The sequence below is a fragment of the Nothobranchius furzeri genome, chromosome 12, assembly GCF_043380555.1.
Source record: "Nothobranchius furzeri strain GRZ-AD chromosome 12, NfurGRZ-RIMD1, whole genome shotgun sequence".
Taxonomy (NCBI): Eukaryota; Metazoa; Chordata; class Actinopteri; order Cyprinodontiformes; family Nothobranchiidae; genus Nothobranchius; species Nothobranchius furzeri.
In genome coordinates this window covers 43,321,074-43,335,945 of record NC_091752.1, presented here as the reverse complement: position 1 = coordinate 43,335,945, position 14,872 = coordinate 43,321,074, and positions in this window count along the sequence as shown.

Below are 14,872 nucleotides of genomic sequence, written 5' to 3'. Positions count from 1 at the left end.
GTTCCTCAATACAAGAACAACTGTCTTTGTTAGCAAAGGATGTTGCAGGATGTGTCCTGGTCATCTCAAGGTTGCATGTAATTGGGATGATTTGGTCTTTCATTAACAAGGCTATTAGCTGACGTGCGTCTACAGGTGCAGATGGCAGAATTACGTGTGTGTATGGCAAACTGCGTATGTTACATTCCTGTGCTTTTCAATAAAAATCAGCCGTTTCAGCAGAACGGCGAGAGTCTGTCCGAAGCAACTGACGGGAGCAGGTCGCGGGACCTGCTGTATGTTGCAAAGGCTCTCCCCCTCATGAGCGGTGAAAACAGTGACTGGACTTCTGATCATTTGTCTCCACATTCTGCCAACTCAAAAGGTGTTTAACTCCATCTTCTCCGTACCCGTGCTTGGTCTAACAGAAGAAAGACCAACAGTTGGGTATAAAACGTTAGGATAAAATCAGGTTTAAAGACATGTGCACAAAAATACAATATTGATACACTGGGGTACCTCAATGTCTCTTCCAAACTTTGTTGCCCACTTGCCTGGAGCAATGCGATGAGCTAGGTCACTGTCAAAATCACCAGAAAAACAAATTAGCAACCTTATACTTTTATTTGTGTTTAAAAAGAAGCCACTGAACAGGGCTTAACCAAGACAAAACTAAAATTATAATAGCCTTTGAACGAGGCTTAACTTTAAAACAGCCTTTGAACGAGGCTTTGTGTTCATTATTATTCAAGCAAAATGTTGAAATTCATAGTATCCTCAAGCAGATGTGATCTTTAAGAATAATTTTTAGAAATTAAATTTTGTCATTTGCCAGATAAAGCCAATGAGTTGTGTACCTGCATTTTTGGAATACTATGAATTCTGTAGAATTCCCAGACTGAACAAGCCACAAAACAGGGCTGATTTTTATGTTGAAAAAACCTAAAGATGGTATGGAAACCACTGTTGCTAAAGCCATCTGGTTTGAGTGAGTCCAGCAAAAAAAGCTCTCTCTTTGCTGGCTTCAGTACCTGTGAACCATTTTCCAAAAGAAAATTAGATACACTCTAAAAATAAATAAATGTTGAAAATAACTAAGAGTAAAAATGTAGTTCGACTGTTGATAAGATTTGAAACAGACTCATGCAAAGCAAGTAGTGGTCAGGTTTTCCGGGTTGTCGACTCCAGGCAGGGATGATTATAACATCTTTTGAAAAGATGTCACCCTGGCATTTAAACAAGTAAATTTGCATAATATTCTGTCAAGCTCCATCAAAGAACAGAGCAGATAACAAGGAAAAACTTACAGGTAGAACCGTCATTGGGTCGTCGATCTTTGTTTTCAATGTTGGAACAGCATACATGTCTAGAATGTGGACATCTATTCCCTACATTGATAAAAATGGAAAGTTTGATTACATGTGTCATGCTACATGTATGTGTCATTAATCAGAATACGCCACTCAAAAAATAAAAACTGATTAGGGCCTACTTCACCAAGGGCATTATGTTGGTTTAAATACACAGCAAAAACGTACATGTCTTTGGGCAGCTTCTTTGACAAGTCTGAAGCATGCATTTCCAATCTGCAACAGAGTAACAAAAGTAAGTACCTTTTGGATTCCTCTCCAACCCAATAAAAGTCTTAATATACCTACATTGGCTTCCATACATTGAGGAAGGCCCAAGCTCCAGAAGTCTTCCCGTGTCAGACAGACATCCCCATCCTTGACAACAATCTCTGTTCCAGATCGGTTTTTATCAAGTACATAGTTGAGCTTAAAATAATAAATTGCAAAATGTACTTTTAAAAATAGAAAACACATTGTGAGATTTAAACAATATACATTCAAAAATTTCATTCACAGTAGACATTAATACCCACCAGCATGGCTTGAACTGGGTTGATAGTCTGTTTACATCCCTGACCAGTCACGTAGTCATGATCATGTGTAGCTTGCTGCGTTACCAGCTGACTAGAACCTGGCTCCTGTTCTGCTGTTAGTGGTTAAAACACTTGAAAATTATAATCTTTAGCAGTTAAAATTCAAAAAGACATTTCTTCTGAGTACAAATAGGTTCTGTTCCTTACTACTATACCCATGCTGACTGACTAAACTGCATTCATAAATATACCTTGGAAGATATCACCTTGAGTGGTTGACATGTCTGGCTCTTTGGACTCTGAAGAGAAGATGACGCAAATATCACAGATCTACACAGACTACATTGTGTCTTTATAAGAACAATGATAATACCTCTTAGTTCAGGGCTGATGAAAGGCTTCAGCTGTGAAACATTAATGCTTTGTTTCAACTGACTCCCTGATTTGTTCAACAGCGTTGCCACACCCTTCTCTGAAAGTGAGGCTATTACATATGGCCCAGACCAGTTGGCTTCCAGCCGCCCTCCTTTTCGACCTTCCTTTCGTTTGTTTGCTTTCATGACCTCATCACCAACTTTGAAGTGGAAGGATTTCACATGACGTCTTTTTCTGGACTCATATTCCTTCTTCTGTCTGTCCTGTGCATTTTTTATGTTCTGGTAAATCTGAGAAAATATAAAATGCTCATAAAATGATTATTCAAAACATAACATTACATTGTAGTTTTTTAGACAAATAATTTCCATTTCATAATCACCTTTGCATGCAGATCAGCAACTGCTGCAGTCTTGGCCTCCAGATGATCCTCTGTTACCTCTACAACAACTGATCTGTCATCCCCCCCTTCTTGGGTGATGTTTATCACACCAGGTGTGCGAGGTTGTCTTCCAAACATAGCACAGTAAGGTGTGCACTTGGTTGATCTCTGTTAAAAAAATACAATCAATAACATTTTACAGTCTATCTTGGTGAATAACGTTCCATCACAACTTCTTAAATAATATTACCTGTTTAGATGTGTTGATCCCCGCCACAATTCCTCTTAAATGGATGTCCCAATCATTTTGATCCTCCCCACAGTATTTGGCCAGTGCTGTCTTTATATTTTGGTTGGTGCGCTCATCCTGTCCATTGGCTTGGGGATGGTAGGCTGATGTAATGCAATGTTTGACATTCAAAGCCTCAAAAACACCACGATTGACCTGCAGACACATTAGTGTACACCTTAAAAATACAGTATTATCCATTACAAATAATCTAAGTTGCTAATTCATGGCTTTAAAGTACATTATTGTACCTCGTTTACAAATTCCTGTCCTTGATCAGTAATGATCCTCTCTACCAGTCCAAAATCAAGAAGAATATTGACAATTTTTTTTGACACCTCAGTTGCTGTTTTAGTGTAGAGGGATTTTGCCACAACCCACTTTGTGAAGAGATCTGTGGCTGTAAGAATAAACCTGGAACATATAATGCAGATTGTTCAAAACTTATATTGCATGAATTTCATGTTCTCTGTTTTATCTAAACTATTTGCATTTACAAACTTCAAAGACAGTTACATATTTAACACAAAATCTTATGAACCTTTTGCCCTTTGCAGTGGTAGGAAGGGGACCAATCAGATCTATTCCAAGAACACTCCATGCTCCCTGAACTTGGATTGGATGAAGGACAGGTGCAACAGTCTTTAATGTTTCATGCTGCTGACAGCGGGGACACTCATCAACCTATTAAAAAAGATACTATATTAATTTTGGTTCATTTTCTGACACACATCAGCTTATTTGGAGCAATGTAGTGATGACACCAAATTAAATATATCACAATTTACATAGAACTAATCAGATGTAATGGCCACTTCCACTGAGCATACTCAGCAGGGGAAAAAAAACACAGCATAGACCAGCATAAGTGGTTACCAGTATATGTTGTCTTTTGGTGCTGGTTTAACTGGTGGACCAGCACTGTAGTTTTTTTTTTTTAGTTGTTTTTTCCCCCCATCAGAGTAGCCCAAATTTTGTTTGAAAGAACAACTGGATAGAAGAAAACTGTCACCCATTTATTGACATCCTTGAATAAGGTCTTCCAGTGGTAGGATGATGACACCTTTTCAAGTGTACGGCGTCTGCCAGGATGTCCCCCACTACCAAGGTCGTCATGGCAACTCCTCAATACATCGCAAATTTGCGACTGAAACACCACCAAGCGGAATTTGCTCTGAGACTTGTAATACAGGTGTCCATCTAATGCACCAGGGAAATAAAACATTTGTTTAGCGCTTAAGCACAACTGGTTGCGCTATATATACATTAGGGCTGAACTATTTTGGAAAGTAATCCGATTGCGATTTTTTTTCTTGAATATTGCAATTGCGATTTAATTCACAATTATTTTCTCAAGAGGCTTTTCTCATATTTTTCAACTAACAGAAGCAAAAAAATTCTATGTAACTTGTACTGAATATAAACAAGTTTATGTATCTACATATTTATCTACATATCATATCTACACGTTTATTTGTCTACAAACACATTGTTGTATTTGAAGGTGCAATGCTTTGCAGGCAGGAGCACATCCCTTGAAGGATCATAGGTATTAGCAACACCTGTGAAATAGTATTTGCAGGAAAGAAGTGTGTCCCGTTTATTGAAGTATTTTGTGTTTAGAGTTTTTGACCTCTTGTCCATGCGTAGTTCAGGTACGCTCATAGCTGCTAGCCAAAACTCTGGAGTTAAAAGTTTTCTGGATTTACTAAAATACCTGTCTGTACTTATTTGATTTATGGTAGTTTTACTTTCTATTAGACTCCAAATGTAATCAGTTGGCACGTTTCTAGTTCATAATTTGTAAGAATGAAATCGGTTATATTAGCATTAGCATTTCTATGGGTTTTTCCATGTATATTAGCACTGCGCTAACCACTCGCTGCCAATCAAATTACAGCCTTTGCGATTAGAAAATCTCCTTTTGTCACATCGCAATTTAAGTGCACATGCAATTAATCGTTCAGCCCTAATATACATGCAGCTCTATGCTAAAAGTGTATTTTCAAAGAGTCGCTAAAAATCAACAGGTCACAATCATACTTACTATTAATTGTGTAATGTTTCGATGCCTTTCGAATGGTGGCCTTTCTGCTCTCAGGATGTTGAGAGGCGATGGTAAGGCTGTGATAAGTCCCTTTTAAAAGGTAATAATGGATTTCTCTGTAAAAGTTGTCCATCTAGAAAATTTGTCTGGACCAACGTAACTTGATAACGACGTAACGTGATTACGTAACTTCCATAACGTGATTACGTAACTTCCAAACGTGGATGTTCAGCCAATCAACTACTTTGACGTCATCAGCAGTCGAAGGACCCCGAGCCGATCTTGCACCCGAGCAGATACTGTACCGACACCGGACGGACTGCGCTCCCGGGGCGGCCGGCTAGAGAGTTTTGTGTGTAGGGAGGGGCGGGCGCTCTATGTGACTGGCCAATCACAGAGCGTGAAGACAGTCAGTTAACCAATGAGGATTTTCCTTCAGCACGATTACAGATATTTACGAGGTTTACTCGTTTCTTGCTCGTATTTGTCAAAAATGCTTTATCCTTACCGGATACTCGTCTGAAACGATCTGTATCTGTACTAGGAGTGGGCGTGGATTAACCCGGAAGTGGGTGTTGTTTAACCGGATACTCGTCTGAAACGAGTATCCGGCTCATCCCTATACGATACCATACATTTTTGAAGCCATTAGTTCCAAAAGCAATTATCTTTGTCTCATCACTCCAGAATCTAGAGGCTCCGTAGTCTTCATCACTTTCAGCATGGGCCCACAAAAACAAACAATCAATGATTAACAAGAGTCTGCTTCTAGACCTGCAGAAGGAGAGAAAAAAAAATGGGACACATAAGCAATACAACAGGAGAAAGCTATGACTGCTTCAACTTGATGAGGAAATATAAAATCAACATTGGTTTACTGAACAATCATGATAACGAATCACAGTGCATTGAGTGCCAACTACAGCCGACATGTGTTGAACGTGCGCAAGTCCATACTTATGAGAGCACCATGTGAGCACCTGTGTGCGTACCCGCGCTTGTATACCGTAAATCCTCTAATATTAGCCTGTATTTAATTAGCTGCCAGGTATCATATTTTGGCCGGTGTCGACGGAGGTGAATAATGGCCGGTTTTTTATTGTGGCCGGGTGGAATGTGGTAACAAGCAAGTACGGGGGGCGGTTGTGTCATCCGTCTCACTTTTGCTTTGCCAGTGATAGACCGCGAGGGTAACTTTAACCATGCGGAGACGAAGAGGAGGCGAAAATTTGATATCAAGTCCAAAGAGAACGTGCTGATTATGCTGCAGAACACTCTGGGGAGCAGTAGCAGGGGTTGTATGAACTAGTCACTAGTCGACTTCACCGCTCTATAGTGACTTTGTATGCCTGTCATCGACTAGTCGCTGTCACGTGATAATGACTGGCAAGATGCAGTCCACGGAAAAGACAGCAGCCTGCTGTCAGCAGGTGACAGGTGATGCGCCCCGATCCACAGCAGCGAAACGCATCAGGCAGAAATAAAAGAATAAAAAAACAAAAAACATAAAAGGAAATGAGCCGACATGAACGATCGCGTGTTAAATTGGTTTTTGAGGTGGCGACACCTGATTTGATAATGTTACTGTGGTCGTGCTCAGGACGCAGATGTCTGGAGCACGTCAACAATCAGAGCTTTGCATGCGCAAGCTGGTTAAGGTTAGGATGGGGGTGAGGGGAATGTTAAATTGCAAGAGGGTAAACGTCACAATTTGGTTAAATGTCCGTTTTAGGGCGGGTGTCAGCACCGGCGCTTTGGCACAGTGCGTTGCCTCCCGTGGCCGGCAAGCAGCGCGCACTCAGCAGTTTTTGCGGTCGGTAGATCTTTTAGAACTGCAGTTCAAAGGTAACTCATGAGGTGAATATATATGAACCCAGGTAGCAGTTTTTCTTTAGGATTGAGAGGAGAAGCAGGAAGATAATAAACGGGCAGGACAGAAAAATACCGTAAATCCTCTAATACAGGCCCGGGCCTGTATTTGACTCAAGCTCATCAAGCTCCAGGCCTTTATTGGAAGGAGGGCCAGTATTAGAGGCAGGCCTCTATTTCTATTTGAGCAAAATGAACTAATGGTTCGCTGGAGTTTTTGACAATTAAAATTGCGCCCACATTTTCAAAGTTAAACACATTTCTTTTAACAACGGTAGTTTCTGCTTCAGCCATCTCCCCCCTCCCCCTGCTTCAGCCCTCTCCCCCCTCCCCCTGCGCAGCGGCCGCAAACTCACTGATGCGCCTGCAGCCTCTCGGAGTTCCTGCTGCTCTAAACATTAAAATAATTATTTCATTTTCTGTTCCTCACTTCTGATGACCTCCAATGGTGTCTGTTTGTTGCAACAGCAGGTACAAAAACTAACTTGTTTTTATTTGACTATTTTTCTGTCCTGCCTGTTTATTATCTTCCTGCATCTCCTCTCAATCCTAAAGAAAAACTGCTACCTGGGTTCATATATATTCACCTCATGAGTTACCTTTGAACTGCAGTTCTAAAAGATCTACCGACCGCTAAAACAGCGGAGCGCTCGCTGTTTGGCGGCCGTATCAGTGATCAGTGCGTCGGAGGACAAGGTGATGCACGCAGCGCCCGCTCCACAGCATGCAGCGAAATGCATCAGGCGCAAATAAAAGACAGAAAACATTAAAGGAAATGAACTGACATGAACGATCGCGTGTTAAATTAGTTTTTGAGGTGGCGACACCTAATTGTTACTGTGGCCGTGCGCAGGAGGCAGATCTACCGACCGGAGCGCTCGCTGTTTGGCGGCCGTATCAATGATCTGTGCGTCGGAGGACAAGGTGAAGCGCCCCGCTCCACAACAGCGATACACATCAGGCGCAAATAAAAGACAGAAAACATTAAAGGAAATGAACCGACATGAACGATCGCGTGTCAGTACCTACGGTCTGGCACAGCGCGTTGCCCCCCCCCCCCCCCCCCACCCCCCCACCCCACCCCCACCCCCACCGAGCGCAGGAGCTTGTCACCTGCTGACAGCAGGCTGCTGTCTTTTCCGAGGGCTGCATCTTGCCGGTTATTATCACGTGACAGCGACTAGTCGACGACAGGCATAAAAAGTCACTATAGTGAAGTTGACTAGTTCATACAACCCCTACTGCACTCTCCAGAGTGTTCTGCAGCATAATCAGCACGTTCTCTTTGAACTTGATAGTGTAATGACCTGGCTGGGGTTGTAAGCCAGATGCATTCTGGGTATTGTATTATATGTGTTTCCTATCGTTCTGCTAGTTCTTATGTGCTGATTTGCGTGTTGTGTGAGTGTTATGTAAGCCACAGGGAAGGTGATGTGTGTTCTGTGGAGCGGGTTGAATTAGCATGGTTAACTGACACCGTGACTCTGTGTGGTAGGAGCATGATAGAGGATCGTGTCTGTAGCGTTACAAAGCGTGGAAGAAAAAGCCTAATAAAGGTCTGCGTGAACCTCTACTGCCTCTTGCTGGTTGATTTGGGGACCATAACCCTGCCGCTGAGACGCTCATCTTGCTTGTTATCACATTCCACCCGGCCACAATAAGAGACCGGCCATTATTTACCTCCGCTGACTCCGACACCGGCCAAAATTGGAGACCCGGCCTTTAATTGAATACCGGCCTGTATTAGAGGATTTACGGTAGTCAAATAAAAACAAGTTAGTTTTTGTACCTGGTGGTTGCAACAAACAGACACCATTGAAGGTAATCAGTGAGGAACAGAAAATGAAATAATTATTTTAATGGTTAGAGCAGCAGGAACTCTGAGAGGCTGCAGGCGCATCAGTGAGTTTGAGGCCGCTGCGCAGGGGGAGGGGGGAGAGGGCTGAAGCAGAAACTACCGTTGTTAAAAGAAATGTGTTTAACTTTGAAAATGTGGGCACAATTTTAATTGTCAAAAACTCCAGCTAACCATTAGTTCATTTTGCTCGAATAGAAATTGAGGCCTGCCTCTAATTCTGGTCCTCCTTCCAATAAAGGCCTGGAGCTTGATGAGCTTGAGTCAAATACAGGCCCGGGCCTGTATTAGAGGATTTACGGTATGTAAAGTTTCTCTATAGGAGCATCCAATAGAGAGTGTGAGGGGCCACAGATCTGCCCCCCAAAGATGCGTAGGAGGTGGAAGGAGCTCCAAGTCTCAGAGACTCGAGAGCTGCCCCAGAGCGCAGGGACCCCAGGGAGACTGCAACCAGAAAAGCCCCAGCCCCAGCCCCTTCTCAAGAGGCGCAGATGATTGCCCCGGAGGGCAGCAGCCAGCAGAGTCCCGGGGATTATCAGCGGCAAGCCCACAGGCCCGCCAGCAGCCTCCCACCTCCAAGCCGGCCGAGCCCGAAACCCAGCGACCCGGGACCCAGGGGCGACCAGTCCCACCGGGGACCCAACAGAGGCCAGGGACCCAGATCCCACCAGTCAGCCACTGGGATTAATCAGGCAGACGCTAAAGATCTTAAACCCCCTGACCCAGGAGCCGCTAACACTCAGGCAGACCAAGGCACCACACTCACACCAAGTGTGACAGGGGGAGGGCAGGCAAAGATGTGTAGCAGCAAAAGAAGTCCCAGGAGAGGGGAGGAGTCAAAGGCCCCACCTGACATATACACTCATACACACAGTCACACACTCCCTCCCTCATGCTCACACATACACATACAACCTAAGACTCACAAAAATGCATGCCAGACACCCACTCATACTCCCCATACACACCCTATTCACTCTGGTCCCAGTACTGCTGTACAAAGGGTACAAGTATCACCGGTTCCCAGGGTTTAACCCTTTCTGCTGGGGTGCTGATGAGCACGCTCCCCCACCCAATACCGAGCAAAGCGACCCACCACCCAGACCCCAGCCAGACGGCCAGGCCCCCCTTCTAGCCTCCAGCCCTGGGAAGTCAAGCAACAACAGAGGTGTGTTAAGACCCCTAGTCAACCTCCGCCTGCTCCAATACAGTGTTGGTGCTTGGTGATGAGGTGTATTTGTGGCTGTGGTGAGCGGGCAGAGCAGGCATCATCTGGCCTAAGCCAGCTGATGCCACCACACCACCCTCTTCCCCCCACAGCACTCTGTGTCTAAGTGCAGTTTAAAATTGGAAGTGGGCAGCGGCACCTGGGATGAGGCGGAAAGATCACCTTGCCAAATGCCATTGTATGTGCTTACTCCCAAGGCCCTAAGTGTGTGTTTGCATGGAATGTTGTCGGTGGAAGTGTTTAATGTGCAAATAAAATTGGGGGGCAGGCTGCCACAGGAATGCGGAAACAGGGGCCATACCCGCACCCCCTGACTTTTCCACCCCCCAAAGTCCTATGTGCATGTTTGTGTGATGATGTGAGGGAGCAGGAGGAGAAAAATGTGTGGGGATGGGGAGGAATGGCTGGTTGGCCTAAGCCCTCCAGGGAGCCAGCTCTCCCACTGGCCCCAATAGGCATCCCTGTTGCCAAAATGCTGACCAGGGCATGGAGATCCCAGCCCATTTTGCCAAGTCCCAAAGCAGCAGCATTGCAGAGCTCCACGGAGTCCGGGGGAACCAACGCAGCTCCACCCCAGCAGAATATCTACTCCCATCTCTGCATTTGCACAGCTTCCAGAATATATGAGACATAGGACATCCAGGTAAGGTTGGATCCTCCCCCTCGTGGACATCCCCCTTCCCCGTGATAGACAGCAGAGGAGCCAAGGTCTACCCGAGGCCCCTGAGCCCGGGCCACACACTGCCTTATGTTCTCGCCTTTTTCCCGGGAGCATACATGTCAGGACCCGACCCCCAAGGCCCCGCCCAGATCCCCACATGGGGCCGGCCAACCCCACACCCCGAGCCCCCAGGCCCCCACCCAGACCTACTCAAGGGTAGGGATGGGTACTGAATTCGGTACTTTTTAAGGTACCGACCAAATTCCATAGTACCGACTGAGCACCGATTCACGTCATTTCAAACGGTGCCTCGTTTCGGTACCCGTCCATCATAACGAGAACTTGCCAAGACAGCTGCGCATGCGCAAGAGCATTTTGTCGTCGCTCGCTGCGAACCAGTTGTAAACAGAGCAGCATGGTAGAAAGAACGCAGGCTAAAGCTTGGGTCCACTTCACTAAATGTGATGGGTAACTGGGTGATGATGAAACCAGCGACAACGATCCATCCCAATGGTGGTTGGTGGGAACCTCCCATTTGAAATCAACTTGAAACAATGTATAATTGGAGCCTATGTAAATTATTTGTCCAATATATATGTTGATGGTTGTAAGCAAAATTAAATTAAAGGCTTTTGAAAGGTGGCCTACGATTATCTTTGCTTCAGGGGAAGTTGGGCCGATCTCTTCTGTAACACAGAAATAAGTGGTTGTGTTATTCCCATTAGCTGTGGTTGATTGCCCAAAGAGAATGGCAAAATCCTCACTAAGACTGATTAATGTCTTCATTAATTATTTATTGATTTCATTATTTTTGGAAATGATCAGAACACGAATATGTTTTCAAAATATGCTAACTTGAATGTTTTTAAAAACATCAGGCTTTCTTCAGCGTCCGGGTCGCTCGCAACTATCTCGTTCATGTCTCGCGTGTACGGAAGAAATTCCAAGAGAACATTTTTTCAAGCTCTCAACGGATTGAGCAATCAACCACACGGAAAGAATGAAATATCTACTTGACTAAATATTTTGCTAAACATGCGAAAAAATATAATTATATGCAAAATATGCTGTTTTAGCAACCAATTCCATGATTCTATGCAAGAAACAGTGACCTCACGAAAGATCCTCCTATAACAGTAACAAAGTTTCCTTAACAGCACAAGGTTACAATGAATTTATGTTATATTTAGTGCCAACCACAGCCCAAGGTTAGAAAAACACCAGAGTCCATTCTAGCGAGAACACCATGTGAGCACCTGTGTGTGTACATGCACGTGTGTACTTGAAATTTATCCACAGGAGTGTCCAATAGTGAGTGTGAAGGGCCACAGTCCTGCCCTCAAAGACCTATACAAGACATTTAGAGGTCCCCCCCCCCCAGAGTATCAGAACATGTTACTTCAATTCCAGGGGTAACCTGAAGATATAGCCCTTCAGCCGAACAGTCTGACCAGACTTGGAGCTGCTTCAGCTGCAGCTGTTTGATGGTAACATTTTGCAACAGTTACAGGAACATAAAAAGATGTAAATAATGTATGTTGGGACTAAATGAAACCAACACCAAGAGAAAGATGTAATGCTTTATTTTAAAGGGATAGGACTTGATTAGGTTACAGCTCACTGTCCTGCAGACTAGAGGTGGGAAAAATGATCGATTCTAAGATGCATCACGATTCAGCCGTGCATGATTCCGCATCGATGCAGCAACGTGACATGATGAGATTTTCTCCCTGTCTATGTCTATGCGAGGACAATAAAGTTTTGAGGTTTTACAATTACTTCTGGGGGCAGAGTTGCAATGACATGCGCACTGCATTGCCCTAGTGCCAATTTAAAACAGAAATGGCGGACAGGGATACAGGGCCAACATTACCAGTGATCAAAGATGTACCCGTTACATTTAAATCGGATGTCTGGGCTAATTTCGGTTTTGGGATCCTGGATGTGAAAGAATCACTTAACACAGTATTTGTTTACTATTTTTAAGTTCAGTAATATTCTATCTTAAAGCTGCTCTACCGAAAACATTATTTCTTATATTATTTAAGTAATTATAGGCAGCACACTTGAAACATTATTGCTCACTATAGTGAATAGATGAATGTTCTGTTTTTCAGGGATTTCGAAATCAAAAAGAAATTGAAAATTATTCTACTGCTTTTATTAAGTAATGAAAATTTTTGTGTGAAGAATCGTGATGCATTTCAGACTCAAATCGAATCTTTAGGCAGATAATCGGAATCGGATCGAATCGTGAGGCAGGTAGAGATGCACACCACTACTGCAGACTGTTGCTGAATCTAATGAGCAGCTTTCAGGAAGGACGTCTGCTGTCTTCAGGCTAAATTCTGCCACTCAGCTAGAACACCTGCCAAGTGTGTGTGTGTGTGTGTGTGTGTGTGTGTGTGTGTGTGTCCAAAGTCTGTTTGTTTTCCCTTAGTGCCTGTGTGCTACTGTAAAGCTATGTGAGTGAGCGAGCCATTTCGTTGCCCAGAGCTGGCTACTGGACATCTGCGGCCTTTAGGCAAGCACACAGCGATGTTGTCATCTCTATGGGACAGTGTCAGGTTTCACCGGAGAAGTTTAGGGTGTGTGTGTTTCACTTTCCTGTTTGAGTTTGCACTCTTCTGCACTCTGCACTACATTCTCAGTGAGAAAAAGGTTATGTTCTATATTTATTTAGATTTGCAGCCCTGTTCTGTAACATGATGTGTTTGAGTTAAATAAAAGGTCAAATAAAAATAAAATAGTTACCAAATGAAAAACTTAGCTGGCATGTTTGGTCTTTTGAAGCTTTCATTTGTGCGTTAGATGGATCTGTCCTTGTGGGTAGATTTTCCAACCCAATCTCTTCACATAAACATATTCTGTGAAACCAAAACCAAACATGAGACAGAGACGCGCTATACAAAAGATAGTTTTTTTTTTATTCTTCTTCTTCTACCGCTACTAAAACAATGTGATGATAAAATTTCTCTGTTTCACCAACCTTAGTCCCAAAAAAACTCAAGATAACCTTCAGCAAACCTGAAAGACCGTTACTCAAGATCATTTCATGCAAATAAAGTCACAGCTCCTGACGAAGGCATGAAGAGAGAGGCTAAAACTGTCAGGAAAAATATTAAATTTCCATCTCCCACATGTCTGCATAAGAAGAAACTCAAAGGTAATTTGGTTAAGTCCTGTTGGTAAAGCCAAGGTTTAAAGGGATATTCCACCCAAAATTTAGATTTTGTCTGTTGACATCTTTTCCCAGAGTTAGATAAGAGGGAAAACAACTGAGCTCAAGCAGCAATCTACTTCTGACCTCTCCGGCCTCCGCTTGCTGCTGACAACACCTAATGTTTTTAAACCAGGTTAAAATCCAGATGTGTACTCACCAAGCAAATACTTTTGAAACGGTCACATCTACTGTTTTTACCGCCAGCCGCAGACATTTTCTCCCTTTAGTCATAACTTCTACTGGCATAAACATCAATATATGATGTCTGGTTAGCGGTAGCTTCTTCAAACAGCAGCTGGCTCTGGACTCTGATTGGTTCTTTTCTCGTCTAGTCCCGCCTGTTCTATTTGCTAATTGGTTCTTTTTTCCGATCTCCCATCTTTTCCGTTTTCTGATTGGATTTTTGTTTCCGTCAGTTTTAGTCGTCATTTTGTATTCATGAATTTTGCAATGATAATGTTCATAATTTAGTCTTTAGAGGCCTGTTTTATTTAGTCTCAATTTCAGTCCACAAAAATGCATTTGTAAAGGGTTAGGCAAAATATTTAAACAACGAAATTACCACTGATCCAAGTCCAGATCGGGACGTAACGACTAATTCCGATCAGAGGCGGTTTTACCATTAGGCATAGGTAGGCGGCCGCCTGGGGCCCCCTTGTGTTGGGGGGCCACCTAGCCCTGAACGCCGGCACCCCTCTGTTAATGCCACAATATTCTTATTACCAACCTGTGGCCGCAGACGGGATTGGACATGTGCACTTCTCATTACCATAATTCCTGAACCGTTCAAGATATCATTAAAATTCCAAAAGTGCTGAAAAGATTAAAAATGGGGCTTTTCGTGCATATACAAAACATTACGGTAGCCACCGGGATTCCCTGTCTTGAGCGCACCGAATCACAACACAGATTTGGAGACGTGCTGAGTTTGTCATCCAAAATGCGCCGTTTTATAACTTTTGAATGGCTGGTCAGATTCAAATAATTCCATCGGTTCCTAAAAGTACATAAAAGCAGCTTTCCAACGATCTATAGCATGAAGCAATCAGAGTTAGGCAAAATATTGCTACGAAGGGAAA